Below are 16,813 nucleotides of genomic sequence, written 5' to 3' on the forward strand. Positions count from 1 at the left end.
TCCTAACACTATATGACCTAATATAGGTGGGTTTCTGAGCGTTCGTTCATATATAGTGGATTAACGAGCGTTGGTGATAAGGATTTGAGTAGAGAGCGTCTGTGTGCGCCTGTGAACGTTCGTTCATTCCAGGTAAGGGAAGCTTATTTGATTTAATTCATGTGGTGTGCCTTGTATGAACGTCCGTTAATTTACTGCATGAAATTAATGCCTGATGTATGATACGTATGAATTGTATGAACGATCGTTTTTGATGGTATGAGTAAAATACATGATATTTGATTTACTGAACTTCATGAACGTTCGTTTCATTGGTGAAATGAGTTTATATGATATGGATTGTATAAAATGTGGGAGATGAGGTTGATACGAACGTATGGAATTTTATGAATTACATGTTGAAATTGAACTGGAATGTAAATGAATGGAAAAAGAGTTTCCCTCCATATTGAACGTTCGTTCTGAACGGTCTTTGACCGTTCGGTTTTCTTATTTGCCATAGTCAAAACGGGATTCGTTCATTTGGAGTGATCCCTGGTCGAGGACGAGCGTCCTCATATTCCACTGTCTTGCTGAGCGTTCGACCTAATAGTGCTCGGTCTCCAACTGAGCGTTCGACCTAATAGTGCTCGGTCTCCAACTGAGCGTTCGACCTAATAGTGCTCGGTCTCCAACTGAGCGTTCGTCCAAATAGTGCTCGGTCTTGAATGAGCGTTCGTCCAAATAGTGCTCGGTATCACACTGAGCGTTCGTCCTAATAGTGCTCGATTTTGAGCTGAGCGTTCGTCCAAATAGTGCTCGGTATCACACTGAGCGTTCGTCCTAATAGTGCTCGGTTTTGAGCTGAGCGTTCGTCCAAATAGTGCTCGGTATCACACTGAGCGTTCGTCCTAATAGTGCTCGGTTTTGAGCTGAGCGTTCGTCCAAATAGTGCTCGGTATCACACTGAGCGTTCGTCCTAATAGTGCTCGGTTTTGAGCTGAGCGTTCGTCCAAATAGTGCTCGGTATCACACTGAGCGTTCGTCCTAATAGTGCTCGGTTTTGAATTGAGCGTTCGTCCGAATAGTGCTCGGTATCATTTTGAGTGCTCGTACTATTCTCCACAAATAGCGTTCGTCCAGTGAACAGTACCAGACTTGTACATTTCTGAACTTAAACCGTTCGTTCTTTGATTCGAACGAGCGTCCTTTTTGGGTCTCGGCTCACAGCGTTCGTCCTCGGTCTTATTGGGGACAGAACGTTCGTTTTTAATGGCTTCCTTATGAATGATGAAAATGATTATGGAATGATGACTAGTGAATTATGAATAGTGAGTGATGAACAGTATATGAGATGAAATGAAAATATGAATATATGATCAAAAGTGAATGATGAACTATATATGAGATGAAATGAAAGTATGAATGATTGAAAGAGCGTTCCGGGGAGGAACGACTCCGAATTTGATTATTTAAATTTGTAAAGTATGAATGTGGTAAGCTTAGCCGGTTGTTCATCCTGATGTTCCGTGAGTACTCGTCCTCACGTAGAGGGGGTACGTCATGTGTGGGAACGGCAGGAGGTCCTAGTCCTGATGATTATTTGGACAGATAGGATTAACCTCGGGTGGCAGCTGATGAGAGTTCCAGTTACTACATCACCCGGGTGCACGAACACCGAAGCTACACAGAGTTCATACAGTCCGGACAGTCAGTCGTGTTGAGTTTTAATTTGTGAATACATTAAAGTGGGTCGTTATTTAATGAATGTGTATGTTGAAATATGCATGTATGTTGAATTATTTACCTGAAATTGTATGTTGATGCATGAGTTAAATTACGTAAGCTTACCCTTTCGTTTTCCTTGTGTTGTCCATTATACTTGTACGTCCGTCTTGTCATTGCAATGATCATCCGTGTGGATGTGAGCAGAGGGAGATGAGCGTTTGGAAGATGCGTTGAATGAAGAGAACCTGGTTGATGTCGAAGTGAAGATCGAGCAGTGAGACGCTCTGCTATTAGTTGTTGGCATGAGTGGTCGTTCGACCTACTCACTCGTTTTCTTTTAAGTTCGGCCGTTCGGTAATTGTTTCTGTAAACCGTTCGGTCAGATTTTCTTGTACGTTCGGTTTTAAATTATAAACTCTTGTGTGGACGTGCAGTTGTGCACGCTCGTCCCTTAATGTTGTACTGTACTCAAGGACGTTCGTCCTTGATCATTCGTTCGTTTTTAATTTTTAGTGGAAAACTGTTTGAGATTATTATTAAATGTGATTTTTCTGAATTTATAGTTATGACTGTATTTTTGGGATGTCACACCGTGCGTGGTAGATGAGTCACGAAATCCATGGATATGCTATCCCACTTTCACTCGGGAATTACCCAAATATTAATTTTATTAAATTTGGAAAATTTAAAAAGTTAAAAAGTTATTAAGTCAAAATTTTAACATGTTCACACCAATTAAAAATAATGTAGGCTTAATTACCTACTTAGTCCCCATGTTCGGAGGTAATTTGCTGTTTAGTACCCGGTTTTAAAAATGTAGGCATTTGATACCTATGTTTTGAAATTTGTATCAATTGAATCCTACCCACTTAACGCCGTTATAAATCTAACGTTTTTCTGACATCAACTTTGAATTGTGGACGAGCGGTAGTGGACGAGCGTCCTCTTAGTGGACGAGCAATTGATAACGCTTGCCCTGTGGATGCAAGTACGTTCAGTGGACGCTCGTCCAACGAAGCGAACGCCCAGTCAGGACGCTCGTCCAGCGAAGCGAACGCCGAGTCAGGCAGAAGAGGACGCTCGTCCAGCGAAGCGAACGCCCAGTCAGGCAGAAGAGGACGCTCGTCCACAACCGCTCGTCCACAATTCAAAGTTGATGTCAGAAAAACGTTAGATTTATAACGGCGTTAAGTGGGTAGGATTCAATTGATACAAATTTCAAAACATAGGTATCAAATGCCTACATTTTTAAAACCGGGTACTAAACAGCAAATTACCTCCGAACATGGGGACTAAGTAGGTAATTAAGCCAATAATGTAATTTTGATCACAAATCTTAATCGAATGATATTGATTTAAACTAGTGACAAAATAGATTACCATCTATAAATAAATTCGTTAGTCCATCAAAATTTTACAAATTAAATTAAATTTTTTAACTTTTAAACCTATTTTATGTGGATATCTCTGAACCGTCAAATTTACAAACCAAAATTAAGATGAAAAAATTATTAAAACAAAATTTGAAAATTAAAGAATAATTGTATAAAAGCATTATTATTAAACTAATTAATATAGAAATAGTTATGACGTAGAAAATTAATTTTATTCGTAAAAAAATATAATTACACATGAATCAATTATGATTATAAGTTATTATTAACTCTCAACATCCAATTTCGTCCGGATTGACTAATAGGTTTGCTGTATTTTATTTTCATCATGAGTATAAAATAAAAAATAAAAAAATGAAAAATAATGAATAATAAAATAATAATAATAATAATAAAAAAAAAAGAGAACAAAGCGTTCGGCCTTTTGCTGTATGACCGAGCCGTTCGTACTCAACTAAGCGCGACCGTCCGCCCTATACATCGAGCCGTTCGTCCTCTTCCACTGGTGACCGTTCGTCCTCAATCCTTAGAGCCGTTCGTCCTCTACCCTGCGCAACAGGTCTTTGTTGGCCAACATCGAGACCGTTCGTCCTCTTCACTGGGAGACCGTTCGTCCTCTACCGTGCACTACTGTTTTACGGTCAGTTCCTTCCACCTGCATGCAACCGTTCGTCCTTCATTGAATAATATCAGACATTCGGCCGTTCGTCCTTAACCGTTCCGATGTGCCCATTGACGTTCGACAATTCTCATTCTCAAGCGTTCCTTCGTTCGACCGTGGAGCCTCTCAGGTAGCGAGCGTTCGGTCTTGGCTTATTGGTGTTGAGTTTAATATGACGTTCGGTTTTGAGACTTTGAACGTTCGGTCCTGATGTTGAACGCTCGACCTTGATGTTGAACGTTCGGTCTTGATGTTGAACGTTCGGTCTTGTGTTGTTTAACGGCCGGTCCTATTATGTGTTAGAGAACGTTCGGTCATGCTTATTCTTAGTGAACGTTCGGTCATGATGTTTATTCTTAGTGAACGTTCGGTCATGATGTTTATTCTTAGTGAACGTTCGGTCTTGATTTAGCGTTCGCCCAAACAGTAATTTGTTTTAAAATGGTCGTTCGTCATTCTATCGTTCGTCCTGACCCTCATCACTTCTTACCGCTCGTGCTGATCGTTCCCCCATGTCTGCCGTTCGTCCTGATCGTTCCCCGATGTCTGGCGCTCGTCCTAATCATTCTCCCTCTTCTACCGTTCGTCCTGACACTCCTCACTTATTACCGCTCGTCCTGTTCACTATCCCCTCTCGCCGTGCACTTCGTCTTGGGGGGACAGGACTGAACGGCCAACATCTATCTCTTCCCCACAGCTCACGATCAGATCAATATCCTCATCCTGATACCACCTACAGGATTCATCTTTAACCTATCCTCACCCTTCAATACCTCACGGCCAACACCCGTAACCTTAACAAACCACTTCCTTTTCACTCCCAACTCCATTGCCTTCAACCCTTCATCCATTACTTTCAGCTCCATACACCGTCTCCAACACCTATAATCTTCATCCCATCTCTTCCTCATCACTCACGGCCAACACCTCCATATTCACTCCAAAACTTCCTTTTCATACCCAACTTCAACTTCATCTTTCAACTGTCAAAAACCCCCAACCATCAGACTCTCACTAGCGATCACGATTCATCCTTCACTTTTGCCAATAATCACAAAGAATCCAACAATTCAAAAAGAAGAAGGAAGGAATCAAAAAACTGGAATACTAAAGAGTACATTGAAGGCAATCGTCGGTGATATCGTCGGCGACATTGCCAACACCGTTTCTGGCGCGGGCGACACCACTGACGGTGGCTTTTAGGAGGCCAAGGGGTGTGCGGTGACGCTAGCCGTGGAGCTGTCGTGGACGATGAAGAAGTGAACCCTGGCCGGCGCGGTGGCCGAGCTTGCTTGGGAGGCGATTCACGAAGGAAAGTGTCCCCCTCGCGCGCAAGGAGTAGAGGAAGGAGGAGGCTCGATTCCATGGCCGGCGACGAGCTCGACGGAGGGCAGCGACCCTAGCTTGGTGGCATCTGTAACTCTCGACGGTGAACGGCCGGGATTGTTCCAGAATGAGAAGGTTTATCTCGCGTGAAGAGAAGGGAGTGAAGACGGAGGCCAAAACTGCTCCGACGATGGAGGTTCGAGCGGCGGCATCGTAGTCCACGCTTCGCGGTGTCCGAGCTTGCCTCACGAACGCATGGAGGGTGCGGCGGTGCTCCCAGCATGGGTGATGACGCCGGTGAGTTTCTCGGTCGGCCACGGGGATGTGCGGCGGGCTGGTCGAAGATGGTGGTCACCGTGGGTGGTGAAGAAGTAGCTCCCGTTCCCATTTGTTTCATGATTCTGGATGAGAAAGAAGTTAGTGGTTTCTAGTGGTTTCTGATTGAAGAGGATAAAAGAGGTATTGGGCCTGGACCAGCAAGTGTCATCCCAATATTTCAATTGCACCCCTTCCATTCGGGCTTAAGCCCATTTTGTGCAAATAACACAAAATAAATAAAAAATAGAAGAAGAATTGGACCTGGGCACACATTTCGGGATGCACCTCTATTTTTCATCCTTAAAAAAAATATATTGACTTTTTTTAATGGAATGAATGGCGTTAAATTGGCCAGTTTTTTTATAGGATAACTCTGATGATTATTGTGGATGTTTTTCTCTACTATATCTCAATTTCGAAGAATGCAAATATGAGGGGATTCTGAACACTGGAGTTATACACTACTATCGCAATGAAGAGGGAAGCACGTGTTTATATAACTTAAAATTACACTACGTGTATTGATTTTTAAAATTACACTACGTGGTGATGATGGAAGATTAAAGTGTTTTAAATACTCTAAATCAGTTCAGCAAATCAATCAAATTCTAAGAAAATGTGTTTTAAATGTTATATAAATTAATCCAACAAATCAATCAAATTTTAACAAAACATAGTTAGAATACTTCTACAACTCTAGTATATCTTTTTCTTCTGAGTTACGTTACTCTATCGGAAAATCTAGTTGTCACGTGGAACACGGTTGCTTAACTCATGACTTCAGTGACGAGAAAATGACTCTAGTAATCTCTCTAAATTATTTAATCTAATCTATTTTGCCAATCCATTTTCAAATTCAGACATGTAATAGTTCCTCAAATTTCAAAATTTCCCACCTTAAGCTTACCATCAGTTGAATATCCATGCTAGATAAAGGAAAGGACAATTTTTTTTTACTTTCAAATTAAAAAGTAATAAACGTCAACTAGAGGAAGAAAATGAAATGGGAAAAATCACATTTACATGAAGTATTATAAAAAAAAATATAACAGAAAATTCGCCACTGTGTGTATCTTAAAAAATTTCAAGCTCTCGTTGTGTTTGTCCAACAGAAAACCAAATATGAATACATTGTAAACGATTTCGCATGACTACCGAAAGAACAACATAGCGCTCCTTTGATCAGCTGTTATGTCTCTTTTTCTCTTGTATTCTCTTAGGATCCAAATCAAGTAACGTGTATCTTTGAAAATTCCGGAGCTCAAGTTCTTTTTGTAGGCAAATTATCTGAGAGTCGCATACTGTTGAGAGGGTCGCACCTCACACAAAAGTTGATTGCAAAATTAATGCAGTATAAGCTAGGAAGTGACTCCTAGATCGTCTCTCAAGGACCAAATTTAGTTCAGTCTCAGATCAAACACATTGTGGGGGGTTTGTGAAGATTTTTTTTAGAATGCAAGTGAACTAAATTAAAATGCGAATGTGAACACGGAAAGAAACGAAGAATTAAAATGGTTGGTGAGTGAAGCTAACATTACAACTAAATCAAAGAAAACATGCGTGACTCACTTAAATTGAAATTGCTAAATCAGAAAACGTAACATTGAAAGTGACAAGCATGATACAATTCTCGAAGGCACCCCATGTAATCTCACTATCTCCTTAACATACAGTTGCGCCAACCTTGCCATAGACATTCTCAAATCAATTGCCAAGAAGTGGGCACTCTTGGTCAATCGGTCCACTATTACCCATATTGCATCATGTCTTCGGACAGTGCGTGGCAAATGGGTAACAAAGTCCATAGCGACGCTATCCCATTTCCACTTTGGAATTTCTAATGGTTGCAACAAACCTCCCGGTCTCTGATGCTCTATCTTAGCCTTCTGACATGTTAAACATGACGCAACAAACTGAGCTACATCTCTCTTCATACCGGACCACCAAAAAGACTCCTTGAGGTCTTGATACATTTTAGTCATGCCAGGATGCATGCTAAAACGACTTTTATGACCTTCCTCAAGGATTAACTTCTTCATTTCTGAATTGCTAGGGATACAGACTCTGCCTTTGAACCTTAAGATACCATCAGCCCCCAAGGAAAAATCTTTTCCTTGTTCAGTCCCAATCAAACTGGAGGACGTTTGGAGCTCAACGTCCTTCGACTGCTCTTCTTTAATATGCTTCAACAAGTCATTGGACACCACCAAATTACTGCATCTGATGCTGTCAGCTTCAAATTCTACCTGCAACCTCAAATCTCTGAAGCTTTTCACTAACTCCAGCTCTCTGACCATTAAGGCTGAAATATGCACTGACTTCCTGCTCAATGCATCCGCCACCACATTAGCCTTCCCAGGGTGATAAAGGAGATCAAAGTCAAAATCTTTAAGAAACTCCATCCATCGCCTTTGCCTCATATTAAGCTCCTTCTGATCAAAGAGGTATTTCAGGCTCTTATGATCACTGAACACCTGAAATTGCGCGCCATACAGGTAGTGTCTCCAAATCTTCAAAGCAAATACCACAACTGCCAACTCCAAATCATGAGTGGGATAATTCTTCTCATGAACCTTGAGTTGTCTTGATGCATATGCCATTACCTTCTTCTCCTGCATTAGTACACACCCTAATCCCTGATGAGAGGCATCACAAAAAACCTCAAAAGGTTTACTTGTGTCAGGGACAACCAAAATCGGTGCACTAGTCAACCTGTTCTTTAACTCTTGGAAGCTAGTCTCACAACGATCTGTCCAAATAAAAGGTTGATCCTTCCTAGTCAGTTGTGTTAACGGCGCCACAATCCAGGATAAACTCTCAATAAAACGGCGGTAGTAGCCCGCTAAACCCACAAAGCTCCTGACTTCTGTAACAGTCTTAGGTCTCTCCCACTGAAGCACTGCTTGTACCTTAGCGGGATCAACAGCAATTCCTCCAGCTGAAATCACATGTCCAAGAAAAGGAACCTCTTTCATCCAAAACTCACACTTGAACAACTTGGCGTACAATCTTCTTTCTCTCAGCACTTCAAGCACTGCCCTAAGGTGATCTTCATGTTCTTCCCGAGTTTTAGAATAGACAAGTATGTCATCTATAAACACCACCACGAACTTGTCCAAGAAGGGTCTGAAAATTCGATTCATATAGTCCATGAATATGGCTGGAGCATTAGTCACACCAAAAGGCATAACCACATACTCATAGTGACCATACCTGGACCTGAATGCCGTCTTCTGCACATCATCGGCTTTCACTAAAATTTGATGGTAACCCGACCTCAAATCAATCTTGGAGAATACCGTAGCTCCATGCAATTGATCCATCAGATCATCGATCCTCGGCAATGGATATTTGTTCTTGATTGTCAACTTATTCAACTGTCGATAGTCGATGCACAACCTTGAGCTACCATCTTTCTTCTTTACTAGCAACACTGGCGCACCCTATGGCGAAGCACTCGGTCGGATAAACTATTTTTCTAACAACTCTTCAATCTGCTTCTTCAACTCAGCCAGCTCAGCTGGAGCCATCCGATAAGGGGCTATGGATACTGGTCCTGCTCCTGAGACCAGATCAATAGAGAACTCCACTTCTCGCGGAGGAGGTAAACTAGGAACTTCTTCAGGGAAAACATCCATGAAGTCATTCACAACAAGAAGGTCTACACTTTGGTTCCCAATCGCTAAAGAGTTCAAATTAGAAGTCCCGTCCATATGAAACATAATTAGGAAGCAGCTGGCCCCCTCGAAGATGTCTTGCCTCAATACACCGAGTGATAACGACAAGTCTTCCTCTTCTTTGGGAAATATTAACTTCTTACCACCGCAATCTAAAAGAATACGATTGGCTGCTAACCAATCCATTCCCAGAATTACCTCTAGCTCCTGTAGAGGTAAGCAAATAAGGTTCACTCTGAACCTACGCCCCTCTACCTCAATAGGACATCTGGAGCACACATTAGATGTCTTGACTAACCCAGCTGCTGGTGTAGACACCACCAGATCACACGGAAGCTCTCTGACAACTAAACCAAGCCTCTCCACACAAGCTTTAGACACAAAAGAATGTGTCGCCCCCGAATCAAACAACGTCACACACGAAGCTCCAAATAACAAACAACTGTTGATAATTAAATTACCTGCACTAGTTGCCTCAGTCTTAGTCAACGCATAGACTCTCCCGGTTGCCTCAGGTCTGTGCCCACCCCTCTGAATAGATCTGCCAGCCTGGCGTGGCTGTGGTCCTGCCCTCCTAGTAGTAGGACAGTCTCTGGCGTAGTGTCCCTCTTGCCTGCAGATATTACACCTCCTATACCCTTCTAACTGAGGGCAAGACATCTGGAGGTGTGGTCCACCACACTTGAAGCATCTAACGGAACTGGCAAAACTGGATTTCCCCGATGACTGAGAGGAAGAACCCCTGGACCCGGAGTAAGAGGGTCTAGAAAAAGGGGTCTTTCTAGAACTGGAGCCTCCCCGGGATATCACAGGTCCACCAACCCTAAGTGGCTGGTTCTGTTGTCTCTGAGGTCCCTCTGGTTCTCCCTTAGTCTTTTCCATATCACGGGCCATCTCTACCAAAGCGGAGAATTCTCTAATGCACAATCCTTTTACTAGTAACTTTATATCCTTCCTCAAGCCATTCTCAAACTTGCGACACTGCCATTCTTCATCTATTGACATGGTGTTGAAGCGAAGCAGGTGTTTAAAACGATCTGCATACTCCGATACCGATCTGCTGCCCTGAGTCAACTCAAGAAACTCTACTTCCTTAGCAAACCTGACACTATTTGGGAAGTATTTAGTGTAGAATTTAGTTCTGAACAACTCCCAAGTGATAGGAGTCTCGTTCCTCTCCAAGATCATCTTCACACTGTTCCACCAATGTCCAGCTTCTCCTGTCAGCAAGTACTGGGTGTAGGCTAGCTTCTTCTCATCCGGACACCCTTTGGCTTCATAGATTCGCTCCATATCTTGGAACCAATGATCGGCCTCATCCGGACTGCACTTGCCAGTAAATCTGTCGGGATGATGTTGGAGAAAACTCTCCAAACTCCACTCCTTAACTGGAATGGCAATAGGGGCAGAAACACCAGGAGTAGGTCTTCCATTAGCCATCATTTCCCTGAGGTACTTCTGAGTATCTTCAGCTGACACTCTTGCAGCTTCTAGGTTTTGAAGAGCGATGGTGTTTTGTTGCACCAAGGCAGTATTCTGAAGTTGCATAGCCTCAAGTACAGCCTCCAGTCTTACGGTGTTCTCAGAAGGCTCAGGCTGAGAAGGAGGAGGAGGAGGTGGTCTAGGTGCCATTTTCTGCTCATACAGAGAAACACCATTAGTCCAACCCACGGAAACAAGAACAACCATCCAACACAAGACTAAGAGTACACAACAGAAGCAGGGCACACACATATCCTACAAGATCCTCTAAGGACAAAAACTGCTCTGATACCATAAATGTAACATCCCAATTATATACGTCATGCATATATAATAAAGACGTCATCATGCATAATATAGGAAAGCAGTCAAGAGTTAATTTAGGATTACAGTCATCCTCAGAATAGTGCAGAATTGACAACAAGAGTATTAGAATTTCTCTATGGAAATTACGGAGAATTTAAAACTTAAGATACACAAAATGTCCTTTCAAAAAAAAAAAAAACAAGTTCACGAAATAAAAACTAGCAAGTCTAAGTTGCAGCACTGCCGTCTCCATCAAGGGCCGCTTCCAAAGTATCCTCTCCACCATCTGCTCCCATCCAAGTGGATGATCATCGCCAAAGAAACGTACACAAGCAATACAAACAAGCAAGGGTGAGCTAGATATAAAAAGCATGTTATATAATCTCACACGACATGCAAAAATCATCCAAACATGGTAAACCGACATTACAAGACTTGTTACTTTATACTCCGACTTGTTACTTTATAGACCGACACGTCCGGACTAGAATGATTACCGAGCTATGGCGGGTCTTGCACTCGTGGTGGCTTTATGAAATTTGGGCACTCCCGCCCCAGAGTCAAAACAAACAACTTAGGGGTAGAACTGTCAGACTTGTCAAAGTTATCTGGAACAATGGAATGGGTGACTCTACTTGGGAGTTAGAAGACGAGATGAGAGAAACTTACCCCTATTTGTTCTGATAAGCTTAATTTTCGAGGACGAAAATTTTTGTTGTTGGGAAGAATGTAAGGACCGTGCGTCTGCACATAGTGGGCGGCTGCACGTTCTAGTGGAACGAGGGCTCCATGTCCAGCAACTGATGGTGGTGGGAGATGTGGAGACACAAATGAAGAGAACAGACTCTAGCTGGAATTCTCACGATAGCCAGACGGGAAGTACATCCCAGAGTGACACCGCTACACAACTCCTCTATTTCTAAGTTGCGCTCAGACCCGGGTATAGGGCCCCACTCATGATATGCATAAAGTGTGTGAAGGGAGATTATACTGTAAAACAACAATTGCAAAAATAAACACACATAAGTAGAAACAATTATTTCAAACATAAATAAAAAGTAAAAGAAACTCACATGCAATTATTCCAAATATTAAACATAGATAAAGACAAAGGGAATAAATACACAAAGGAAAACCACATCGAATTCGCTTATCTAATTAAATGGCCTGACTCTCTGACTTCCCCAGTGGAGTCGCCATCTGTCGCAACCGGGATCGCGACGGGACGACGATCCGAAAAGGAAAAAGGAATTTTGAAAAAGAGATTGGGAGTCGCCACCATAGTTTATTCTGGAAAACTACGGAAAAACCATAAAATGATAAAGCATGGTCTATTAGAACCAGATTCTTGGTTCGGGAGTCGGTTACGTGTAGGGAAGGTATTAGCACCCTACAACGCCTGCCTTAAGGCAGTACCTTTAATTAAATATGCGAATATGATGTGGTTTTCAAAATGTTTAACTTTCCCTTAAAATAAAACTCGAAAGAAACAAACAATATTTTTTAGTTTTTTGAGCCCGACAAGGATTGACCTTGCTCCTACGTATTCCCATTCAGAATGAGAAATCAGGGTTCCGTAGTTCATTCAGAAACTGTTTGAGAAATTTGTTTGGAAAATTGTTTGAAAACTTGTTATGGATAATTTGGATTTTTGGGAGAATGAGCCTGACAAGGACTGGCCTTGCTCCTACGTATCTCCACTTTTGATGGAGAATCAAGGATCACGTAGTTCTGCACAGGCGATATTGTTTGTAGTTTAAAAAATAGATGTTTTTTTAGTTTTTGAAGATTTTTTTTATATGTTTTTGGTATTTTAATTTAGGAGAGTGAAAAGGTTTTTAGCACAAGGACGATGCGTGCAATCACACATGTGCCTAAACCTTTAAAACATATTTTTGTAATTTTATTTAAAAGAGAGAAAAGGTTTTTAGCACAAGGACGATGCGTGCGATCACACATGTGCTTAAACCTTTGAAACATATTTTTGTAATTTTATTTAAAAGAGAGAAAAGGTTTTTAGCACAAGGACGATGCGTGCGATCACACATGTGCTTAAACCTTTGAAACGTATTTTTGACATTTTTTTGAAGAAAGAGAAAAGGTTTTTGGCACAAGGACGATGCGTGCGATCACATATTTTTGATATTTTTTAGAATTTATCTTTTATTTTTCTTCATTCATTTTTTTTATTTTTGTAATTTTTTATGTAAAACGAAACAAATAAGTTCAATAGATAAAACAAATGGTGGGGAAACTATACAAGGAGGGCATGCCATAAAAACCAAATAATTAAATAAAGAAACAAAATAAAGTAAAAAGAAGTCCAACATGAATAAGGGTACAGAGATAAAAACCAGAGTGCCAATTGAAATTGAAGCTCCTTTATTTAGGCCAATACTCTTCTCCAACTTTGGATATGCTAGGAGTGTAAACATGAAAGTGGAGGTGCACCCTGAAATCCTGAAATCTGTTTGTAAGGTCCAAAGCTCACCCTTCTATATTTTTTTGAAACAATAGGGGTGCGTATAGGACACAGGTGTGTGCAAAGAGAGGATAGAAATTTTTTGATATTTTTCTTTTGATTTGTTCCAAGTTCTTTTAGCAGAAAGATCAGGGTCCTTCTCCTCCTTCCATTCGTTTTTCCTTCTTATTTGTAAAAGCTAATCTCTCTTCTCCCAGCCAAGGACTCTGATGAAGGGGCGTCACCACCGCCAAACACTGCCGCCTCCGCCAGATCGGCATCGCCGGTGATACCATTCCTTCGGAGCTACCGCCGGCCACGGCGTCACTCCCCTTTCTCCCTCTTCTCGCTTCGCGAGAAATCATCTCCTCTCTCTGCGCCGCGTCCCGCTGCCTGGGGGAGCCCGACCACCGCGAGCCGCGGCTGATGCCGCCAAACCAGGGCCGCTCCTCCCTTCTCTTCTTCACTTTTTTATTATTAGAATTCAGAACTGGGTTTGTTCATTCTCTGTTCAATTGATGTATGTGATGAACTAGGAGGAAAACAGGTTTCTATCTGAGTTTAATTTACGAAAATGAAGAAGTATGTGGTTGTATGTGATGGCTGGGGAATAAAGATGTTGAACTGAGCCATGTTCATGAATGGGTAATGGAAGTTTCGTGTTTGGGTTTGGATAGTTGGAAGACGAAGTGGGAGTTGGGTGTTGACAGAGAATAATAGAATCGGCTGAAGCAAATTTGGGTTTCTGTTTGTTGGGATGATGATTATCAAGGGATTTTTTTTTTGGGTGTTGACAGAGGATGGAGAGGATGGTGATGGGGAAATTGGTTTCCGAAAATCTGTGTGAGTGTCCGTGATGGAGGAAATGAAAGCAGAAAAGGGTAAAGAATGAAGAGTGTGAGTTTTGTAGTGATGGGGGAGCCAGTGCCCCCCCTGGCCGTGGTCACCAGGTGTTCCAGATGAATGAAGAGTAAGGCCCAGCAGAGGGGTGGAGAGCAAAAGGGTCGAGTGTGGGACGGAGATCCCCTCCCTCTGGGGGTGATTCTCCTGGGCTTAAATTAACAGAAAGAGATAACTGTCGGCAGCTCTGATTGAATGAAATTGTCGGCAGATTATGATTGGAGTATGCAGAAATTATTGGGTTGGTGGAAGATTGTAGGAATAATTGGAGGGTTGGTGAAGTGAGGGAAGGTAGAAGTGGACCGTTGGAAGATTGTGGGAATCAGGGGGCCCAGGAACGACGGGTGATCAGGACGAGCGGTAGGAAGGGAAGGTGATGGACGAGCGGTTGAAAGGGGAGGTGAGTTCGACGAGCGGCAGACCGGGAGTGATAAGGACGAGCGTCAGAATAGCAGGACGAGCGTAGATGAGGGGGAACGAATTGGGCGAGCGGTCGCACGCATAGGACGAGCGCTCAAAAACGAACGCTGGAAGAAATTAAGCACAAATGCTGAAGACAAACACATGGAGACCGAACGTTCAAATGAGAATAAAACCGAACGTTCAAATGAAGACCGAACGTTCAGTAAACAATCATGGCCGAACGGTAAACCTGCGGGGCCGAACGGTCGAGGACGAGCGGCCGAACGGTTGAAAAGCCTGTGGTTGACATAACGTTGAGACTGAGGACGAACGTCCTAAATTAACGAATGGCTGAACGGTCGAAAAGGGAACGAGTTGAAGATGACCGAACGGTTGAGCATTAGCGTCCGAACGTCACTGAGGTCGAATGAACGAACAGTTGAGAACGAGCGTCCGAACATCATTATCGCTTGGTAAAGGACGAACGGTCTGCAACATTGCAATAGAGGACGAACGGTTTCAGGCAGGGTAAAGGGGACAAACGCTGGATCAAATTAAACAACAGTACGAACGCTAAAGAGAAACGTCATTGAGATCGAGCGTTAAAAGGAAGACCAAACGTTCGTTAAACAATATAACCGAACGCTAACTAACACATGACCGAACGCTCATTAATATACTAGAGAAACGAATGGCCGAACGCTTGAACTACTGTAGCCATAGATGACCGAACGATAAGGACGAACGGTCGAACGGTTGAATGCATAGTAGATGGCGAACGGTCACGTAGGATAAAGGACGAACGTTCGGAAGAGGAGAAAGCGAACGCCCAATGAACAACAGGAAAATTTAAAACAAATATGAACAAGGCTAACAAAATTGCGGTGTGTAGACATTGTGGAGGGTGTAACAACCATATGGATGAAGTGAATGAGGTGTACAAACCTCGTGGAGGGTGTCGTAACCCTGTGGAAGTGAATGAGGTGTCATAACCTCGTGGAGGGTGTCGTAACCCTGTGGAAGTGAATGAGGTGTCATAACCTCGTGGAGGGTGTCGTAACCCTGTGGAAGTGAATGAGGTGTCATAACCTCGTGGAGGGTGTCGTAACCCTATGGAAGTGAATGAGGTTTCGTAACCTCGTGAAGGGTGTCGTAACCCTATGGAAGTGAATGAGGTGTCGTAACCTCGTGGAGGGTGTCGTAACCCTGTGGAAGTGAATGAGGTGTCATAACCTCGTGGAGGGTGTCGTAACCCTGTGGAAGTGAATGAGGTGTCATAACCTCGTGGAGGGTGTCGTAACCCTATGGAAGTGAATGAGGTTTCGTAACCTCGTGAAGGGTGTCGTAACCCTATGGAAGTGAATGACGTGTCGTAACCTCGTGGAGGGTGTCGTAACCCTATGGAAGTGAATGAGGTGTCGTAACCTCGTGGAGGGTGTCGTAACCCTATGGAAGTGAATGAGGTGTCGTAACCTCGTGGAGGGTGTCGTAACCCTATGGAAGTGAATGAGGTGTCGTAACCTCGTGGAGGGTGTCGTAACCCTATGGAAGTGAATGAGGTGTCGTAACCTCGTGGAGGGTGTCGTAACCCTGTGGAAGTGAATGAGGTGTCATAACCTCGTGGAGGGTGTCATAACCCTATGAAAGTGAATGAGGTGTCATAACCTCGTGGAGGGTGTCGTAACCCTATGGAAGTGAATGAGATGTCATAACCTCGTGGAGGGTGTCGTAACCCTATGGAAGTGAATGAGGTGTCATAACCTCGTGGAGGGTGTCGTAACCCTATGGAAGTGAATGAGGTGTCATAACCTCGTGGAGGGTGTCGTAACCCTATTGAAGTGAATGAGGTGTCATAACCTCGTGGAGTGTGTCGTAACCCTATGGAAGTGAATGAGGTGTCAAAACCTCGTGGAGGGTGTCGTAACCCTGTGGAAGTGAATGAGGTGTCATAACCTCGTGAAGGGTGTCGTAACCCTGTGGAAGTGAATGAGGTGTCATAACCTCGTGGAGGGTGTCATAACCCTATGAAAGTGAATGAGGTGTCATGACCTCGTGGAGGGTGTCGTAACCCTGTGGAAGTGAATGAGGTGTCATAACCTCGTGGAGGGTGTCGTAACCCTGTGGAAGTGAATGAGGTGTCATAACCTCGTGGAGGGTGTCGTAACCCTATGGAAGTGAA

Source organism: Vigna angularis, chromosome 8, assembly GCF_016808095.1.
Source record: "Vigna angularis cultivar LongXiaoDou No.4 chromosome 8, ASM1680809v1, whole genome shotgun sequence".
Taxonomy (NCBI): Eukaryota; Viridiplantae; Streptophyta; class Magnoliopsida; order Fabales; family Fabaceae; genus Vigna; species Vigna angularis.